The sequence below is a fragment of the Amia ocellicauda genome, unplaced genomic scaffold (genome assembly GCF_036373705.1).
Source record: "Amia ocellicauda isolate fAmiCal2 unplaced genomic scaffold, fAmiCal2.hap1 HAP1_SCAFFOLD_103, whole genome shotgun sequence".
Lineage (NCBI taxonomy): Eukaryota > Metazoa > Chordata > Actinopteri > Amiiformes > Amiidae > Amia > Amia ocellicauda.
The window spans coordinates 61022-76804 of record NW_027102668.1 but is presented as its reverse complement, the minus strand read 5'-3'; the positions used below and the strand labels follow the sequence as shown (position 1 = coordinate 76804).

The 15783-nt window shown below is 46.6% G+C and overlaps 11 non-coding genes and 32 pseudogenes across 11 annotated transcripts; all 43 read right to left on the bottom strand.

Annotated features, from left to right (window-relative positions):
* Positions 1–27: 27 nt before the first annotated feature.
* Positions 28–146, bottom strand: LOC136720440 (uncharacterized; annotated as a pseudogene).
* A 216-nt stretch (positions 147–362) lies between these two features.
* LOC136720443 (5S ribosomal RNA) lies at positions 363–481 on the bottom strand. The gene has a single exon (XR_010805486.1). It is a non-coding gene; the product is annotated as a 5S ribosomal RNA (ribosomal RNA).
* A 216-nt stretch (positions 482–697) lies between these two features.
* On the bottom strand, positions 698–816 carry LOC136720384 (uncharacterized; annotated as a pseudogene).
* Positions 817–1026: 210 nt separating this feature from the next.
* On the bottom strand, positions 1027–1144 carry LOC136720317 (uncharacterized; annotated as a pseudogene).
* A 219-nt stretch (positions 1145–1363) lies between these two features.
* On the bottom strand, positions 1364–1481 carry LOC136720417 (5S ribosomal RNA). The gene has a single exon (XR_010805470.1). It is a non-coding gene; the product is annotated as a 5S ribosomal RNA (ribosomal RNA).
* A 221-nt stretch (positions 1482–1702) lies between these two features.
* LOC136720370 (uncharacterized) lies at positions 1703–1821 on the bottom strand (annotated as a pseudogene).
* Positions 1822–2030: 209 nt separating this feature from the next.
* Positions 2031–2149, bottom strand: LOC136720396 (uncharacterized; annotated as a pseudogene).
* Positions 2150–2357: 208 nt separating this feature from the next.
* LOC136720347 (uncharacterized) lies at positions 2358–2476 on the bottom strand (annotated as a pseudogene).
* Positions 2477–2686: 210 nt separating this feature from the next.
* LOC136720316 (uncharacterized) lies at positions 2687–2804 on the bottom strand (annotated as a pseudogene).
* A 219-nt stretch (positions 2805–3023) lies between these two features.
* LOC136720416 (5S ribosomal RNA) lies at positions 3024–3141 on the bottom strand. The gene has a single exon (XR_010805469.1). It is a non-coding gene; the product is annotated as a 5S ribosomal RNA (ribosomal RNA).
* Positions 3142–3362: 221 nt separating this feature from the next.
* Positions 3363–3481, bottom strand: LOC136720390 (uncharacterized; annotated as a pseudogene).
* Positions 3482–3696: 215 nt separating this feature from the next.
* LOC136720330 (uncharacterized) lies at positions 3697–3815 on the bottom strand (annotated as a pseudogene).
* A 209-nt stretch (positions 3816–4024) lies between these two features.
* LOC136720395 (uncharacterized) lies at positions 4025–4143 on the bottom strand (annotated as a pseudogene).
* A 208-nt stretch (positions 4144–4351) lies between these two features.
* LOC136720346 (uncharacterized) lies at positions 4352–4470 on the bottom strand (annotated as a pseudogene).
* A 209-nt stretch (positions 4471–4679) lies between these two features.
* On the bottom strand, positions 4680–4798 carry LOC136720361 (uncharacterized; annotated as a pseudogene).
* A 225-nt stretch (positions 4799–5023) lies between these two features.
* LOC136720315 (uncharacterized) lies at positions 5024–5141 on the bottom strand (annotated as a pseudogene).
* Positions 5142–5360: 219 nt separating this feature from the next.
* On the bottom strand, positions 5361–5478 carry LOC136720415 (5S ribosomal RNA). The gene has a single exon (XR_010805468.1). It is a non-coding gene; the product is annotated as a 5S ribosomal RNA (ribosomal RNA).
* Positions 5479–5699: 221 nt separating this feature from the next.
* On the bottom strand, positions 5700–5818 carry LOC136720388 (uncharacterized; annotated as a pseudogene).
* Positions 5819–6033: 215 nt separating this feature from the next.
* On the bottom strand, positions 6034–6152 carry LOC136720329 (uncharacterized; annotated as a pseudogene).
* A 209-nt stretch (positions 6153–6361) lies between these two features.
* On the bottom strand, positions 6362–6480 carry LOC136720393 (uncharacterized; annotated as a pseudogene).
* Positions 6481–6688: 208 nt separating this feature from the next.
* On the bottom strand, positions 6689–6807 carry LOC136720343 (uncharacterized; annotated as a pseudogene).
* Positions 6808–7016: 209 nt separating this feature from the next.
* LOC136720360 (uncharacterized) lies at positions 7017–7135 on the bottom strand (annotated as a pseudogene).
* Positions 7136–7360: 225 nt separating this feature from the next.
* On the bottom strand, positions 7361–7479 carry LOC136720408 (5S ribosomal RNA). The gene has a single exon (XR_010805462.1). It is a non-coding gene; the product is annotated as a 5S ribosomal RNA (ribosomal RNA).
* A 215-nt stretch (positions 7480–7694) lies between these two features.
* LOC136720325 (uncharacterized) lies at positions 7695–7813 on the bottom strand (annotated as a pseudogene).
* A 220-nt stretch (positions 7814–8033) lies between these two features.
* LOC136720341 (uncharacterized) lies at positions 8034–8152 on the bottom strand (annotated as a pseudogene).
* A 225-nt stretch (positions 8153–8377) lies between these two features.
* Positions 8378–8496, bottom strand: LOC136720406 (5S ribosomal RNA). Its single transcript, XR_010805460.1, has one exon. It is a non-coding gene; the product is annotated as a 5S ribosomal RNA (ribosomal RNA).
* A 215-nt stretch (positions 8497–8711) lies between these two features.
* LOC136720321 (uncharacterized) lies at positions 8712–8830 on the bottom strand (annotated as a pseudogene).
* A 219-nt stretch (positions 8831–9049) lies between these two features.
* On the bottom strand, positions 9050–9168 carry LOC136720320 (5S ribosomal RNA). The gene has a single exon (XR_010805449.1). It is a non-coding gene; the product is annotated as a 5S ribosomal RNA (ribosomal RNA).
* A 210-nt stretch (positions 9169–9378) lies between these two features.
* On the bottom strand, positions 9379–9497 carry LOC136720439 (uncharacterized; annotated as a pseudogene).
* A 540-nt stretch (positions 9498–10037) lies between these two features.
* Positions 10038–10156, bottom strand: LOC136720445 (uncharacterized; annotated as a pseudogene).
* A 211-nt stretch (positions 10157–10367) lies between these two features.
* Positions 10368–10486, bottom strand: LOC136720446 (uncharacterized; annotated as a pseudogene).
* Positions 10487–10696: 210 nt separating this feature from the next.
* On the bottom strand, positions 10697–10815 carry LOC136720437 (uncharacterized; annotated as a pseudogene).
* A 210-nt stretch (positions 10816–11025) lies between these two features.
* On the bottom strand, positions 11026–11144 carry LOC136720398 (uncharacterized; annotated as a pseudogene).
* A 216-nt stretch (positions 11145–11360) lies between these two features.
* On the bottom strand, positions 11361–11479 carry LOC136720414 (5S ribosomal RNA). The gene has a single exon (XR_010805467.1). It is a non-coding gene; the product is annotated as a 5S ribosomal RNA (ribosomal RNA).
* A 219-nt stretch (positions 11480–11698) lies between these two features.
* On the bottom strand, positions 11699–11817 carry LOC136720428 (5S ribosomal RNA). Its single transcript, XR_010805480.1, has one exon. It is a non-coding gene; the product is annotated as a 5S ribosomal RNA (ribosomal RNA).
* Positions 11818–12027: 210 nt separating this feature from the next.
* On the bottom strand, positions 12028–12146 carry LOC136720438 (uncharacterized; annotated as a pseudogene).
* Positions 12147–12355: 209 nt separating this feature from the next.
* On the bottom strand, positions 12356–12474 carry LOC136720373 (uncharacterized; annotated as a pseudogene).
* A 210-nt stretch (positions 12475–12684) lies between these two features.
* LOC136720421 (5S ribosomal RNA) lies at positions 12685–12803 on the bottom strand. Its single transcript, XR_010805474.1, has one exon. It is a non-coding gene; the product is annotated as a 5S ribosomal RNA (ribosomal RNA).
* Positions 12804–13018: 215 nt separating this feature from the next.
* On the bottom strand, positions 13019–13137 carry LOC136720371 (uncharacterized; annotated as a pseudogene).
* Positions 13138–13356: 219 nt separating this feature from the next.
* Positions 13357–13475, bottom strand: LOC136720429 (5S ribosomal RNA). The gene has a single exon (XR_010805481.1). It is a non-coding gene; the product is annotated as a 5S ribosomal RNA (ribosomal RNA).
* Positions 13476–13688: 213 nt separating this feature from the next.
* LOC136720352 (uncharacterized) lies at positions 13689–13807 on the bottom strand (annotated as a pseudogene).
* A 210-nt stretch (positions 13808–14017) lies between these two features.
* Positions 14018–14136, bottom strand: LOC136720372 (uncharacterized; annotated as a pseudogene).
* A 219-nt stretch (positions 14137–14355) lies between these two features.
* Positions 14356–14474, bottom strand: LOC136720303 (uncharacterized; annotated as a pseudogene).
* Between the last annotated feature and the right edge of the window lie 1309 nt (positions 14475–15783).

Genomic DNA, 15783 nt, shown 5'->3' with positions numbered 1-15783 from the left:
CGATGAAGTTACCCAGGAGACGTAAAAAGCTTGCAGCACCTGGCATTTCCAGGAGGTCACCCATCCAAGTACTGACCAGGCCCTGCCCCGTTTAAATTCCAAGATCTGATGAGATCGGGGGCGTTCAGGACGGTGTGGCTGCAAGCCAAGAGGCCTGGCTGCATGATGTCTCTTAAAGGCTGGCGGGTATCGACGGAACTGCCAGCAAAAAAAAAAAAGAAAAAGAAAAATGGAGGGAAAAATATCAGTGCAGCAAAGGGTGTTGAAAGTAGCCTAGTACGTGTACAATTCTTCAATTATATCTCCTGGAGACAGAAAGAGAGTATTAAGAGCTACGATGAAGTTACCCAGGAGACGTAAAAGGCTTGCAGCACCTGGTATTTCTAGGAGGTCTCCCATCCAAGTACTGACCAGGCCCTGCCCCGTTTAGCTTCCGAGATCTGACGAGATCGGGCGCATTCAGGACGGTGTGGCCGCAAGCCGAGAGGCCTGGCTGCATGATGTCTCTTAAAGGTTGGCGGGTATTGACGGAACTTCCAGTAAAAAAAAAAAAAAAAAAGAAAAATGGATGGAAAAATATCAGTGCAGCAAAGGGTGTTGACAGTAGCTGGGTACGTGTACAATACTTCAATTATATCTCCTCCAGACAGATAGAGAGTATTAAGAGCTACGATAAAGTTACCCAGGAGACGTAAAAGGCTTGCAGCACCAGGTATTTCCAGGAGGTCTCACATTCATGTACCGACCAGGTCCTGCCCCGTTTAGCTTCCAAGATCTGACGAGACCGGGCGAGTTCATGATGGTGTGGCCGCAAGCCGAGATGCCTGGCTGCATGATGTCTCTTAAAGGCTGGCGGGTATTGACGGAACTGCCAGCAAAAAAAAAAAAGAAAAATAGAGGGAAATATACCAGTGCAGCAAAGGGTGTTGAAAGTAGCCGGGTACGTGTACAATTCTTCAATTATATCTCCTGGAGACAGAAAGAGAGTATTAAGAGCTACGATGAAGTTACCCAGGAGACGTAAAAAGCTTGCAGCACCTGGTATTTCTAGGAGGTCTCCCATCCAAGTACTGACCAGGCCCTGCCCCGTTTAGCTTCCGGATCTGACGAGATCGGGCGCATTCAGGACGGTGTGGCCACAAGCCGAAAGGCCTGGCTGCATGATGTCTCTTAAAGGTTGGCGGGTATTGACGGAACTTCCAGCAAAAAAAAAAAAAAAAAAATAGAAAAATGGAGGGAAAAATATCAGTGCAGGAAAGGGTGTTGAAAGTAGCCGGGTACGTGTACAATTCTTCAATAATATCTCCTGCAGACTGAAAGAGAGTATTAAGAGCTACGATAAAGTTACCCAGGAGACGTAAAAAGCTTGCAGCACCTGGTATTTCCAGGAGGTCACCCATCCAAGTACTGACCAGGCCCTGCCCCGTTAGCTTCCGAGATCTGACGAGATCGGGCGCGTTCAGGACGGTGTGGCCGCAAGCTAAGAAGCCTGGCTGCATGATGTCTCTTAAAGGCTGGCGGGTATTGACGGAACTTCCAGCAAAAAATAAAAAATAAATAAATAGAAAAATGGAGGGAAAAATATCAGTGCAGGACAGGGTGTTGAAAGTAGCCGGGTACATGTACAATTCTACAATTATATCTCCTCCAGACTGAATGAGAGTATTAAGAGCTACGATGAAGTTTCCCAGGAGATGTAAAAAGCTTTCAGCACCTGGTATTTCCAAGAGGTCTCACATTCATGTACTGACCAGGTCCTGCCCCGTTTAGCTTCCGAGATCTGACGAGATCAGGCGTGTTCAGGATGGTGTGGCCGCAAGCCGAGATGCCTGGCTGCATGATGTCTCTTAAAGGCTGGCGGGTATTGACGGAACTGCCAGCAAAACAAAAAAAGAAAAATAGAGGGAAAAATACCAGTGCAGCAAAGGGTGTTGAAAGTAGACGGGTACGTGTACAATTCTTCAATTATATCTTCTCCAGACAGAAAGAGAGTATTAAGAGCTACGATAAAGTTACCCAGGAGACGTAAAAGCTTGCAGCACTAGGTATTTCCAGGAGGTCTCACTTCCATGTACTGACCAGGTCCTGCCCCGTTTAGCTTCCAAGATCTGACGAGATCGGCCGCGTTCAGGATAGTGTGGCCGCAAGCCAAGATGCCTGGCTGCATGATGTCTCTTAAAGGCTGGCGGGTATTGACGGAACTGCCAGCAAAAAAAAAAAGAAAAATAGAGGTAAATATACCAGTGAAGCAAAGGGTGTTGACAGTAGCTGGGTACGTGTACAATACTTCAATTAAATCTCCTCCAGACAGATAGAGAGTATTAAGAGCTACGATAAAGTTACCCAGGAGACGTAAAAGCTTGCAGCACAAGGTATTTCCAGGAGGTCTCACATTCATGTACTGACCAGGTCCTGCCCCGTTTAGCTTCCGAGATCTGACGAGATCGGGCGCGTTCAGGATGGTGTGGCCGCAAGCCGAGATGCCTGGCTGCATGATGTCTCTTAAAGGCTGGCGGGTTTTGACGGAACTGCCAGCAAAACAAAAAAATAAAAATAGAGGGAAAAGTACCAGTGCAGCAAAGGGTGTTGAAAGTAGCCGGGTACGTGTACAATTCTTCAATTATATCTCCTGGAGACAGAAAGAGAGTATTAAGAGCTACGATGAAGTTACCCAGGAGACGTAAAAAGCTTGCAGCACCTGGTATTTCTAGGAGGTCTCCCATCCAAGTACTGACCAGGCCCTGCCCCGTTTAGCTTCCGGATCTGACGAGATCGGGCGCATTCAGGACGGTGTGGCCACAAGCCGAAAGGCCTGGCTGCATGATGTCTCTTAAAGGTTGGCGGGTATTGACGGAACTTCCAGCAAAAAAAAAAAAAAAAAAATAGAAAAATGGAGGGAAAAATATCAGTGCAGGAAAGGGTGTTGAAAGTAGCCGGGTACGTGTACAATTCTTCAATAATATCTCCTGCAGACTGAAAGAGAGTATTAAGAGCTACGATAAAGTTACCCAGGAGACGTAAAAAGCTTGCAGCACCTGGTATTTCCAGGAGGTCACCCATCCAAGTACTGACCAGGCCCTGCCCCGTTAGCTTCCGAGATCTGACGAGATCGGGCGCGTTCAGGACGGTGTGGCCGCAAGCTAAGAAGCCTGGCTGCATGATGTCTCTTAAAGGCTGGCGGGTATTGACGGAACTTCCAGCAAAAAATAAAAAATAAATAAATAGAAAAATGGAGGGAAAAATATCAGTGCAGGACAGGGTGTTGAAAGTAGCCGGGTACATGTACAATTCTACAATTATATCTCCTCCAGACTGAATGAGAGTATTAAGAGCTACGATGAAGTTTCCCAGGAGATGTAAAAAGCTTTCAGCACCTGGTATTTCCAAGAGGTCACCCATCCAATTACTGACCAGGCCCTGCCCAGTTTTTCTTCCGAGATCTGACGAGATCTTGCGTCTTCAGGACGGTGTGGCCTCAAGCCAAGAGGCCTGGCTGCATGATGTCTCTTAAAGGCTGGAGGGTATTGATGGAACTTCCAGCAAAAAACAAAAGAAAAAAGAAAAATGGAGGGACAAATATCAGTGCAGCAAAGCGTGTTGAAGGTAGCCGGGTACGTGTACAATTCTTCAATTATATCTCCTCCAGACAGATAGAGAGTATTAAGAGCTACGATAAAGTTACCCAGGAGACGTAAAAGCTTGCAGCACCAGGTATTTCCAGGAGGTCTCACATTCATGTACTGACCAGGTCCTGCCCCGTTTAGCTTCCGAGATCTGACGAGATCAGGCGTGTTCAGGATGGTGTGGCCGCAAGCCGAGATGCCTGGCTGCATGATGTCTCTTAAAGGCTGGCGGGTATTGACGGAACTGCCAGCAAAACAAAAAAAGAAAAATAGAGGGAAAAATACCAGTGCAGCAAAGGGTGTTGAAAGTAGACGGGTACGTGTACAATTCTTCAATTATATCTTCTCCAGACAGAAAGAGAGTATTAAGAGCTACGATAAAGTTACCCAGGAGACGTAAAAGCTTGCAGCACTAGGTATTTCCAGGAGGTCTCACTTCCATGTACTGACCAGGTCCTGCCCCGTTTAGCTTCCAAGATCTGACGAGATCGGCCGCGTTCAGGATAGTGTGGCCGCAAGCCAAGATGCCTGGCTGCATGATGTCTCTTAAAGGCTGGCGGGTATTGACGGAACTGCCAGCAAAAAAAAAAAGAAAAATAGAGGTAAATATACCAGTGAAGCAAAGGGTGTTGACAGTAGCTGGGTACGTGTACAATACTTCAATTAAATCTCCTCCAGACAGATAGAGAGTATTAAGAGCTACGATAAAGTTACCCAGGAGACGTAAAAGCTTGCAGCACAAGGTATTTCCAGGAGGTCTCACATTCATGTACTGACCAGGTCCTGCCCCGTTTAGCTTCCGAGATCTGACGAGATCGGGCGCGTTCAGGATGGTGTGGCCGCAAGCCGAGATGCCTGGCTGCATGATGTCTCTTAAAGGCTGGCGGGTTTTGACGGAACTGCCAGCAAAACAAAAAAAGAAAAATAGAGGGAAAAATACCAGTGCAGCAAAGGGTGTTGAAAGTAGACGGGTACGTGTACAATTCTTCAATTATATCTTCTCCAGACAGAAAGAGAGTATTAAGAGCTACGATAAAGTTACCCAGGAGACGTAAAAGCTTGCAGCACTAGGTATTTCCAGGAGGTCTCACTTCCATGTACTGACCAGGTCCTGCCCCGTTTAGCTTCCGAGATCTGACGAGATCGGGCGCATTCAGGACGGTGTGGCCACAAGCCGAAAGGCCTGGCTGCATGATGTCTCTTAAAGGTTGGCGGGTATTGACGGAACTTCCAGCAAAAAAAAAAAAGAAAAAAAGAAAAAAGAAAAATGGATGGAAAAATATCAGTGCAGCAAAGGGTGTTGACAGTAGCTGGATACGTGTACAATACTTCAATTATATCTCCTCCAGACAGAGAGAGAGTATTAAGAGCTACGATGAAGTTACCCAGGAGACGTAAAAAGCTTGCAGCACCTGGTATTTCTAGGAGGTCTCCCATCCAAGTACTGACCAGGCCCTGCCCCGTTTAGCTTCCGGATCTGACGAGATCGGGCGCATTCAGGACGGTGTGGCCACAAGCCGAAAGGCCTGGCTGCATGATGTCTCTTAAAGGTTGGCGGGTATTGACGGAACTTCCAGCAAAAAAAAAAAAAAAAAAATAGAAAAATGGAGGGAAAAATATCAGTGCAGGAAAGGGTGTTGAAAGTAGCCGGGTACGTGTACAATTCTTCAATAATATCTCCTGCAGACTGAAAGAGAGTATTAAGAGCTACGATAAAGTTACCCAGGAGACGTAAAAAGCTTGCAGCACCTGGTATTTCCAGGAGGTCACCCATCCAAGTACTGACCAGGCCCTGCCCCGTTAGCTTCCGAGATCTGACGAGATCGGGCGCGTTCAGGACGGTGTGGCCGCAAGCTAAGAAGCCTGGCTGCATGATGTCTCTTAAAGGCTGGCGGGTATTGACGGAACTTCCAGCAAAAAATAAAAAATAAATAAATAGAAAAATGGAGGGAAAAATATCAGTGCAGGACAGGGTGTTGAAAGTAGCCGGGTACATGTACAATTCTACAATTATATCTCCTCCAGACTGAATGAGAGTATTAAGAGCTACGATGAAGTTACCCAGGAGATGTAAAAAGCTTTCAGCACCTGGTATTTCCAAGAGGTCACCCATCCAATTACTGACCAGGCCCTGCCCAGTTTTTCTTCCGAGATCTGACGAGATCTTGCGTCTTCAGGACGGTGTGGCCTCAAGCCAAGAGGCCTGGCTGCATGATGTCTCTTAAAGGCTGGAGGGTATTGATGGAACTTCCAGCAAAAAACAAAAGAAAAAAGAAAAATGGAGGGACAAATATCAGTGCAGCAAAGCGTGTTGAAGGTAGCCGGGTACGTGTACAATTCTTCAATTATATCTCCTCCAGACAGATAGAGAGTATTAAGAGCTACGATAAAGTTACCCAGGAGACGTAAAAGCTTGCAGCACCAGGTATTTCCAGGAGGTCTCACATTCATGTACTGACCAGGTCCTGCCCCGTTTAGCTTCCGAGATCTGACGAGATCAGGCGTGTTCAGGATGGTGTGGCCGCAAGCCGAGATGCCTGGCTGCATGATGTCTCTTAAAGGCTGGCGGGTATTGACGGAACTGCCAGCAAAACAAAAAAAGAAAAATAGAGGGAAAAATACCAGTGCAGCAAAGGGTGTTGAAAGTAGACGGGTACGTGTACAATTCTTCAATTATATCTTCTCCAGACAGAAAGAGAGTATTAAGAGCTACGATAAAGTTACCCAGGAGACGTAAAAGCTTGCAGCACTAGGTATTTCCAGGAGGTCTCACTTCCATGTACTGACCAGGTCCTGCCCCGTTTAGCTTCCAAGATCTGACGAGATCGGCCGCGTTCAGGATAGTGTGGCCGCAAGCCAAGATGCCTGGCTGCATGATGTCTCTTAAAGGCTGGCGGGTATTGACGGAACTGCCAGCAAAAAAAAAAAGAAAAATAGAGGTAAATATACCAGTGAAGCAAAGGGTGTTGACAGTAGCTGGGTACGTGTACAATACTTCAATTAAATCTCCTCCAGACAGATAGAGAGTATTAAGAGCTACGATAAAGTTACCCAGGAGACGTAAAAGCTTGCAGCACAAGGTATTTCCAGGAGGTCTCACATTCATGTACTGACCAGGTCCTGCCCCGTTTAGCTTCCGAGATCTGACGAGATCGGGCGCGTTCAGGATGGTGTGGCCGCAAGCCGAGATGCCTGGCTGCATGATGTCTCTTAAAGGCTGGCGGGTTTTGACGGAACTGCCAGCAAAACAAAAAAATAAAAATAGAGGGAAAAATACCAGTGCAGCAAAGGGTGTTGAAAGTAGACGGGTACGTGTACAATTCTTCAATTATATCTTCTCCAGACAGAAAGAGAGTATTAAGAGCTACGATAAAGTTACCCAGGAGACGTAAAAGCTTGCAGCACTAGGTATTTCCAGGAGGTCTCACTTCCATGTACTGACCAGGTCCTGCCCCGTTTAGCTTCCGAGATCTGACGAGATCGGGCGCATTCAGGACGGTGTGGCCACAAGCCGAAAGGCCTGGCTGCATGATGTCTCTTAAAGGTTGGCGGGTATTGACGGAACTTCCAGCAAAAAAAAAAAAGAAAAAAAGAAAAAAGAAAAATGGATGGAAAAATATCAGTGCAGCAAAGGGTGTTGACAGTAGCTGGATACGTGTACAATACTTCAATTATATCTCCTCCAGACAGAGAGAGAGTATTAAGAGCTACGATGAAGTTACCCAGGAGACGTAAAAAGCTTGCAGCACCTGGTATTTCTAGGAGGTCTCCCATCCAAGTACTGACCAGGTCCTGCCCCGTTTAGCTTCCGAGATCTGACGAGATCGGGCGCATTCAGGACGGTGTGGCCGCAAGCCAAGAGGCCTGGCTGCATGATGTCTCTTAAAGGTTGGCGGGTATTGACGGAACTTCCAGCAAAAAAAAAAAAAAAAAAGAAAAATGGATGGAAAAATATCAGTGCAGCAAAGGGTGTTGACAGTAGCTGGGTACGTGTACAATACTTCAATTATATCTCCTCCAGACAGATAGAGAGTATTAAGAGCTACGATAAAGTTACCCAGAAGACGTAAAAGCTTGCAGCACCAGGTATTTCCAGGAGGTCTCACACTCATTTACTGACCAGGTCCTGCCCCGTTTAGCTTCCGAGATCTGACGAGATCGGGCGCGTTCAGGATGGTGTGGCCGCAAGCCGAGATGCATGGCTGCATGATGTCTCTTAAAGGCTGGCGAGTATTGACGGAATTTCCAGCAAAAAAAAAAAAAAAAAAAATAGAAAAATGGAGGGAAAAATATCAGTGCAGGAAAGGGTGTTGAAAGTAGCTGGATACGTGTACAATACTTCAATTATATCTCCTCCAGACAGAGAGAGAGTATTAAGAGCTACGATGAAGTTACCCAGGAGACGTAAAAAGCTTGCAGCACCTGGTATTTCAAGGAGGTCTCACTTCCAAGTACTGACCAGGCCCTGCCCCGTTAAGCTTCCGAGATCTGACGAGATCGGGCGCATTCAGGACGGTGTGGCCACAAGCCGACAGGCCTGGCTGCATGATGTCTCTTAAAGGTTGGCGGGTATTGACGGAACTTCCAGCAAAAAAAAAAAAGAAAAAAAGAAAAAAGAAAAATGGATGGAAAAATATCAGTGCAGCAAAGGGTGTTGACAGTAGCTGGATACGTGTACAATACTTCAATTATATCTCCTCCAGACAGAGAGAGAGTATTAAGAGCTACGATGAAGTTACCCAGGAGACGTAAAAAGCTTGCAGCACCTGGTATTTCTAGGAGGTCTCCCATCCAAGTACTGACCAGGTCCTGCCCCGTTTAGCTTCCGAGATCTGACGAGATCGGGCGCATTCAGGACGGTGTGGCCGCAAGCCGAGAGGCCTGGCTGCATGATGTCTCTTAAAGGTTGGCGGGTATTGACGGAACTTCCAGCAAAAAAAAAAAAAAAAAAGAAAAATGGATGGAAAAATATCAGTGCAGCAAATGGTGTTGACAGTAGCTGGGTACGTGTACAATACTTCAATTATATCTCCTCCAGACAGATAGAGAGTATTAAGAGCTACGATAAAGTTACCCAGGAGACGTAAAAGCTTGCAGCACCTGGTATTTCCAGGAGGTCTCACATTCAAGTACTGACCAGGTCCTGCCCCGTTTAGCTTCCGAGATCTGACGAGATCGGGCGCGCTCAGGACGGTGTGGCCGCAAGTCAAGAGGCCTGGCTGCATGATGTCTCTTAAAGGCTGGCGGGTATTGACGGAACTTCCAGCAAAAAAAAAAAAAAAAAAAATGGAAAATGGAGGGAAAAATATCAGTGCAGCAAAGGCTGTTGAAAATAGCCGGGTACGTGTACAATACTTCAATTATATCTCCTCCAGACAGATAGAGAGTATTAAGAGCTACGATGAAGTTTCCCAGGAGATGTAAAAAGCTTGCAGCACCAGGTATTTCCAGGAGGTCTCCCATCCAAGTACTGACCAGGTCCTGCCCCGTTTAGCTTCCGAGATCTGACGAGATCGGGCGTGTTCAGGACGGTGTGGCCGCAAGCCAAGAGGCCTGGCTGCATGATGTCTCTTAAAGGCTGGCGGGTATTGACGGAACTGCCAGCAAAAAAAAAAAAGAAAAATAGAGGGAAAAATACCAGTGCAGCAAAGGGTGTTAAAAGTAGCCGGGTACGTGTACAATTCTTCAATTATATCTCCTCCAGACAGAAAGAGAGTATTAAGAGCTACGATGAAGTTACCCAGGAGACGTAAAAAGCTTGCAGCACCTGGCATTTCCAGGAGGTCACCCATCCAAGTACTGACCAGGCCCTGCCCCGTTTAAATTCCAAGATCTGATGAGATCGGGGGCGTTCAGGACGGTGTGGCTGCAAGCCAAGAGGCCTGCCTGCATGATGTCTCTTAAAGCCTGGCGGGTATCGACGGAACTGCCAGCAAAAAAAAAAAAGAAAAATAGAGGGAAAAATATCAGTGCAGCAATGGGTGTTGAAAGTAGCCGGGTACGTGTACAATTCTTCAATTATATATTCTCCAGACAGAAAGAGAGTATTAAGAGCTACGATGAAGTTCCCCAGGAGACGTAAAAAGCTGGCAGCACCTGGTATTTCCAGAAGATCTCCCATCCAAGTACTGACCAGGTCCTGCCCCGTTTAGTTTCCGAGATCTTCCGTGATCGGGCGCGTTCAGGACTGTGTGTACGCAAGCCAAGAGGCCTGGCTGCATGATGTCTCTTAATGGCTGGCGGGTATTGACGGAACATCCAGCAAATAAAAAACAAGAGAAATGGTGGTAAAAATATCAGTGCAGCAAAGGGTGTTGAAAGTAGCCAGGTACGTGTACAATTCTTCAATTATATCTCCTCCAGACTGAAAGAGAGTATTAAGAGCAACGATGAAGTTACCCAGGAGACGTAAAAAGCTTGCAGCACCTGGTATTTCCAGGAGGACACCCATCCAAGTACTGACAAGGCCCTGCCCCGTTTGGCTTCCGAGATCTGACGAGATCGGGCGCGTTCAGGACGGTGTGGCCGCAAGCCAAGATGCCTGGCTGCATGATGTCTCTTAAAGGCAGGCGGGTATTGACGGAACAGCCAGCAAAAAAAAAAAAAGAGAAATGGAGGGAAAAATATCAGTGCAGTAATGGGTTTTGAAAGTAGCCGGGTACGTGTACAATTCTTCAATTATATCTCCTCCGGACAGAAAGAGAGTATTAAGAGCTACGATGAAGTTACCCAGGAGACGTAAAAAGCTTGCAGCACCTGGCATTTTCAGGAGGTCACCCATCCAAGTACTGACCAGGCCCTGCCCCGTTTAAATTCCAAGATCTGATGAGATCGGGGGCGTTCAGGACGGTGTGGCTGCAAGCCAAGAGGCCTGGCTGCATGATGTCTCTTAATAGTTGGCGGGTTTTGACGGAACATCCAGCAAAAAAAAAAAAGAGAAATGGAGGGAGAAATACCAGTGCAGCAAAGGGTGTTGAAAGTAGCCGGGTACGTGTACAATTCTTCAATTATATCTCCTGCAGACAGAAAGAGAGTATTAAGAGCTACGATGAAGTTACCCAGGAGACGTAAAAAGCTTGCAGCACCTGGTATTTCTAGGAGGTCAGCCATCCAAGTACTGACCAGGCCCTGCCCCGTTTAGCTTCCGAGATCTTACGAGATCGGGCGCATTCAGGACGGTGTGGCCACAAGCCGAGAGGCCTGGCTGCATGATGTCTCTTAAAGGTTGGCGGGTATTGACGGAACTTCCAGCAAAAAAAAAAATGAAAAATGGAGGGAAAAATATCAGTGTAGCAAAGGCTGTTGAAAGTAGCCGGGTACGTGTACAATACTTCAATTATATCTCCTCCAGACAGATAGAGAGTATTAAGAGCTACGATGAAGTTTCACAGGAGACGTAAAAAGCTTGCAGCACCAGGTATTTCCAGGAGGTCTCCAATCTAAGTACTGACCAGGCCCTGGCCCGTTTAGCTTCAGAGATCTGACGATATCGTGCGCGTTCAGGACGGTGTGGCCGAAAGCCAAGAGGCCCGGCTGCATGATGTCTCTTTAGGCTGGTGGGTATTGACGGAACTTCCAGCAAAAAAAAAAAAAAAAAAAGAAAAATGGAGGGAAAAATATCAGTGCAGCAAAGGCTGTTGAAAGTAGCCGGGTACGTGTACAATTCTTCAATAATATCTCCTCCAGACTGAAAGAGAGTATTAAGAGCTACGATGAAGTTACCCAGGAGAGGTAAAAAGCTTGCAGCACCTGGTATTTCCAGGAAGTCACCCAACCAAATACTGACCAGGTCCTTCCCCGTTTAGCTTCCGAGATCTGACGAGATCGGGCGCGTTCAGGATGGTGTGGCCGCAAGCCAAGATGCCTGGCTGCATGATGTCTCTTAAAGGATGGCGGGTATTGACGGAATTTCCAGCAAAAAAAAAAAAAAAAAAAATAGAAAAATGGAGGGAAAAATATCAGTGCAGCAAAGGGTGTTGAAAGTAGCCGGGTACGTGTACAATTCTTCACTTATATCTCCTCCAGACAGAAAGAGAGAATTAAGAGCTACGATAAAGTTACCCAGGAGACGTAAAAGCTTGCAGCACCAGGTATTTCCAGGAGGTCTCCCATCCAAGTACTGACCAGGTCCTGCCCCGTTCAGCTTCCGAGATCTGACGAGATCGGGCGCGTTCAGGATGGTGTGGCCGCAAGCCAAGATGGCTGGCTGCATGATGTCTCTTAAAGGCTGGCGGGTATTGACGGAACTGCCAGCAAAAAAAAAAAAGAAAAATAGAGGGAAATATACCAGTGCAGGAAAGGGTGTTGAAAGTAGCCGGGTACGTGTACAATTCTTCAATTATATCTCCTCCAGACAGAAAGAGAGTATTAAGAGCTACGATGAAGTTACCCAGGAGACGTAAAAAGCTTGCAGCACCTGGCATTTCCAGGAGGTCACCCATCCAAGTACTGACCAGGCCCTGCCCCGTTTAAATTCCAAGATCTGATGAGATCGGGGGCGTTCAGGACGGTGTGGCTGCAAGCCAAGAGGCCGGGCTGCATGATGTCTCTTAATGGTTGGCGGGTTTTGACGGAACATCCAGCAAAAAAAAAAAGAGAAATGGAGGGAGAAATACCAGTGCAGCAATGGGTGTTGAAAGTAGCCGGGTACGTGTACAATTCTTCAATTATGTCTCCTCCAGACAGAAAGAGAGTATTAAGAGCTACGATGAAGTTACCCAGGAGACGTAAAAAGCTGGCAGCACCTGGTATTTCCTGGAGGTCTCACATTTAAGTACTGACCAGGTCCTGCCCCGTTTAGCTTCCGAGATCTGACAAGATCGGGCACGTTCAGGACGGTGTGGCCGCAAGAGGAGATGTCTGGCTGCATGATGTCTCTTAAAGGCTGGCGGGTATTGACGGAACTGCCAGCAAAAAAAAAAAAGAAAAATAGAGGGAAATATACCAGTGCAGCAAAGGGTGTTGAAAGTAGCCTAGTACGTGTACAATTCTTCAATTATATCTCCTGGAGACAGAAAGAGAGTATTAAGAGCTACGATGAAGTTACCCAGGAGACGTAAAAGGCTTGCAGCACCTGGTATTTCTAGGAGGTCTCCCATCCAAGTACTGACCAGGCCTTGCCCCGTTTAGCTTCCGAGATCTGACGAGATCGGGCGCATTCAGGACGGTGTGGCCGCAAGCCGAGAGGCCTGGCTGCATGATGTCTCTTAAAGGTTGGCGGGTATTGACGGAACTTCCAGCAAAAAAAAAAAAAAAAAAGAAAAATGGATGGAAAAATATCAGTGCAGCAAAGGGTGTTGACAGTAGCTGGGTACGTGTACAATACTTCAATTATATCTCCTCCAGACAGATAGAGAGTATTAAGAGCTACGATAAAGTTACCCAGGAGACGTAAAAGCTTGCAGCACCAGGTATTTCCAGGAGGTTTCACATTCATGTACCGACCAGGTCCTGCCCCGTTTAGCTTCCAAGATCTGACGAGATCGGGCGAGTTCAGGATGGTGTGGCCGCAAGCCGAGATGCCTGGCTGCATGATGTCTCTTATAGGCTGGCGGGTATTGACGGAATTTCCAGCAAAAAAAAAAAAAAAAAAATGGAAAAATGGAGGGAAAAATATCAGTGCAGGAAAGGGTGTTGAAAGTAGCCGGGTACGTGTACAATTCTTCAATTATATCTCCTGGAGACAGAAAGAGAGTATTAAGAGCTACGATGAAGTTACCCAGGAGACGTAAAAAGCTTGCAGCACCTGGTATTTCTAGGAGGTCTCCCATCCAAGTACTGACCAGGCCCTGCCCCGTTTAGCTTCCAAGATCTGACGAGATCGGGCGCATTCAGGACGGTGTGGCCACAAGCCGAAAGGCCTGGCTGCATGATGTCTCTTAAAGTTTGGCGGGTATTGACAGAACTTCAAGCAAAAAAAAAAAAAAAAAAGAAATGGATGGAAAAATATCAGTACAGCAAAGGGTGTTGACAGTAGCTGGGTACGTGTACAATACTTCAATTATATCTCCTCCAGACAGATAGAGAGTATTAAGAGCTACGATAAAGTTACCCAGGAGACGTAAAAGCTTGCAGCACGAGGTATTTCCAGGAGGTCTCACATTCATGTACTGACCAGGTCCTGCCCCGTTTAGCTTCCGAGATCTGACGAGATCGGGCGCGTTCAGGATGGTGTGGCCGCAAGCCGAGAGGCCTGGCTGCATGATGTCTCTTAAAGGCTGGCGGGTATTGACGGAACTGGCAGCAAAAAAAAAAAAGAAAAATAGAGGGAAAAATACCAGTGCAGCAAAGGGTGTTGAAAGTAGCCGGGTACGTGTACAATCCTTCAATTATATCTTCTCCAGACAGAAAGAGAGTATAAAGAGCTACGATGAAGTTCCCCAGGAGACGTAAAAAGCTGGCAGCACCTGGTATTTCCTGGAGGTCTCACATTTAAGTACTGACCAGGTCCTGCCCCGTTTAGCTTCCGAGATCTGACAAGATCGGGCACGTTCAGGACGGTGTGGCCGCAAGAGGAGATGTCTGGCTGCATGATGTCTCTTAAAGGCTGGCGGGTATTGACGGAATTTCCAGCAAGAAAAAAAAAAAAAAAAAAGAAAAAAGGAGGGAAAAATATCAGTGCAGGAAAGGGTGTTGAAAGTAGCCGGGTACGTGTACACTTCTTCAATTATATCTCCTGGAGACAGAAAGAGAGTATTAAGAGCTACGATGAAGTTACCCAGGAGATGTAAAAAGCTTGCAGCACCTGGTATTTCTAGGAGGTCTCCCATCCAAGTACTGACCAGGCCCTGCCCCGTTTAACTTCCGAAATCTGACGAGATTGGGCGCATTCAGGACGGTGTGGCCACAAGCCAAGAGGCCTGGCTGCATGATGTCTCTTAAAGGGTGGCGGGTATTGACGGAACTTCCAGCAAAAAAAAACAAAAAAAAAAGGAAAATGGAGGGAAAAATATCAGTGCAGGAAAGGGTGTTGAAAGTAGCCGGGTACGTGTACAATACTTCAATTATATCTCCTCCAGACAGAAAGAGAGTATTAAGAGCTACGATGAACTCACCTAAAGGATTATTAGGAACACCATACTAATACTGTGTTTGACCCCCTTTCGCCTTCAGAACTGCTTTAATTCTACGTGGCATTGCTTCAACAAGGTGCTGTAAGCATTCTTTAGAAATGTTGGCCCATATTGATAGGATAGCATCTTGCAGTTGATGGAGATTTGTGGGATGCACATCCAGGGCACGAAGCTCCCGTTCCACCACATCCCAAAGATGCTCTATTGGGTTGAGATCTGGTGACTGTGGGGGCCAGTTTAGTACAGTGAACTCATTGTCATGTTCAAGAAACCAATTTGAAATGATTCGACCTTTGTGACATGGTGCATTATCCTGCTGGAAGTAGCCATCAGAGGATGGGTACATGGTGGTCAAAAAGGGATGGACATGGTCAGAAACAATGCTCAGGTAGGCCGTAGCATTTAAACGATGCCCAATTGGCACTAAGGGGCCTAAAGTGTGCCAAGAAGACATCCCCCACACCATTACACCACCACCACCAGCCTGCACAGTGGTAACAAGACATGATGGATCCATGTTCTCATTCTGTTTACGCCAAATTCTGACTCTACCATCTGAATGTCTCACCTCTTTTTCCTATTTGTAGTGGAGATGAGTGGTACCCGGTGGGGTCTTCTGCTGTTGTAGCCCATCCGCCTCAAGGTTGTACGTGTTGTGGCTTCACAAATGCTTTGCTGCATACCTCGTTTGTAACGAGTGGTTATTTCAGTCAAAGTTGCTCTTCTATCAGCTTGAATCAGTCGGCCCATTCTCCTCTGACCTCTAGCATCAACAAGGCATTTTCGCCCACAGGACTGCCGCATACTGGATGTTTTTCCCTTTTCACACCATTCTTTGTAAACCCTAGAAATGGTTGTGCGTGAAAATCCCAGTAACTGAGCAGATTGTGAAATACTCAGACCGGCCCGTCTGGCACCAACAACCATGCCACGCTCAAAATTGCTTAAATCACCTTTCATTCCCATTCAGACATTCAGTTTGGAGTTCAGGAGATTGTCTTGACCAGGACCACACCCCTAAATGCATTGAAGCAACTGCCATGTGATTGGTTGATTAGATAATTGCATTAATGAGAAATTGAACAGGT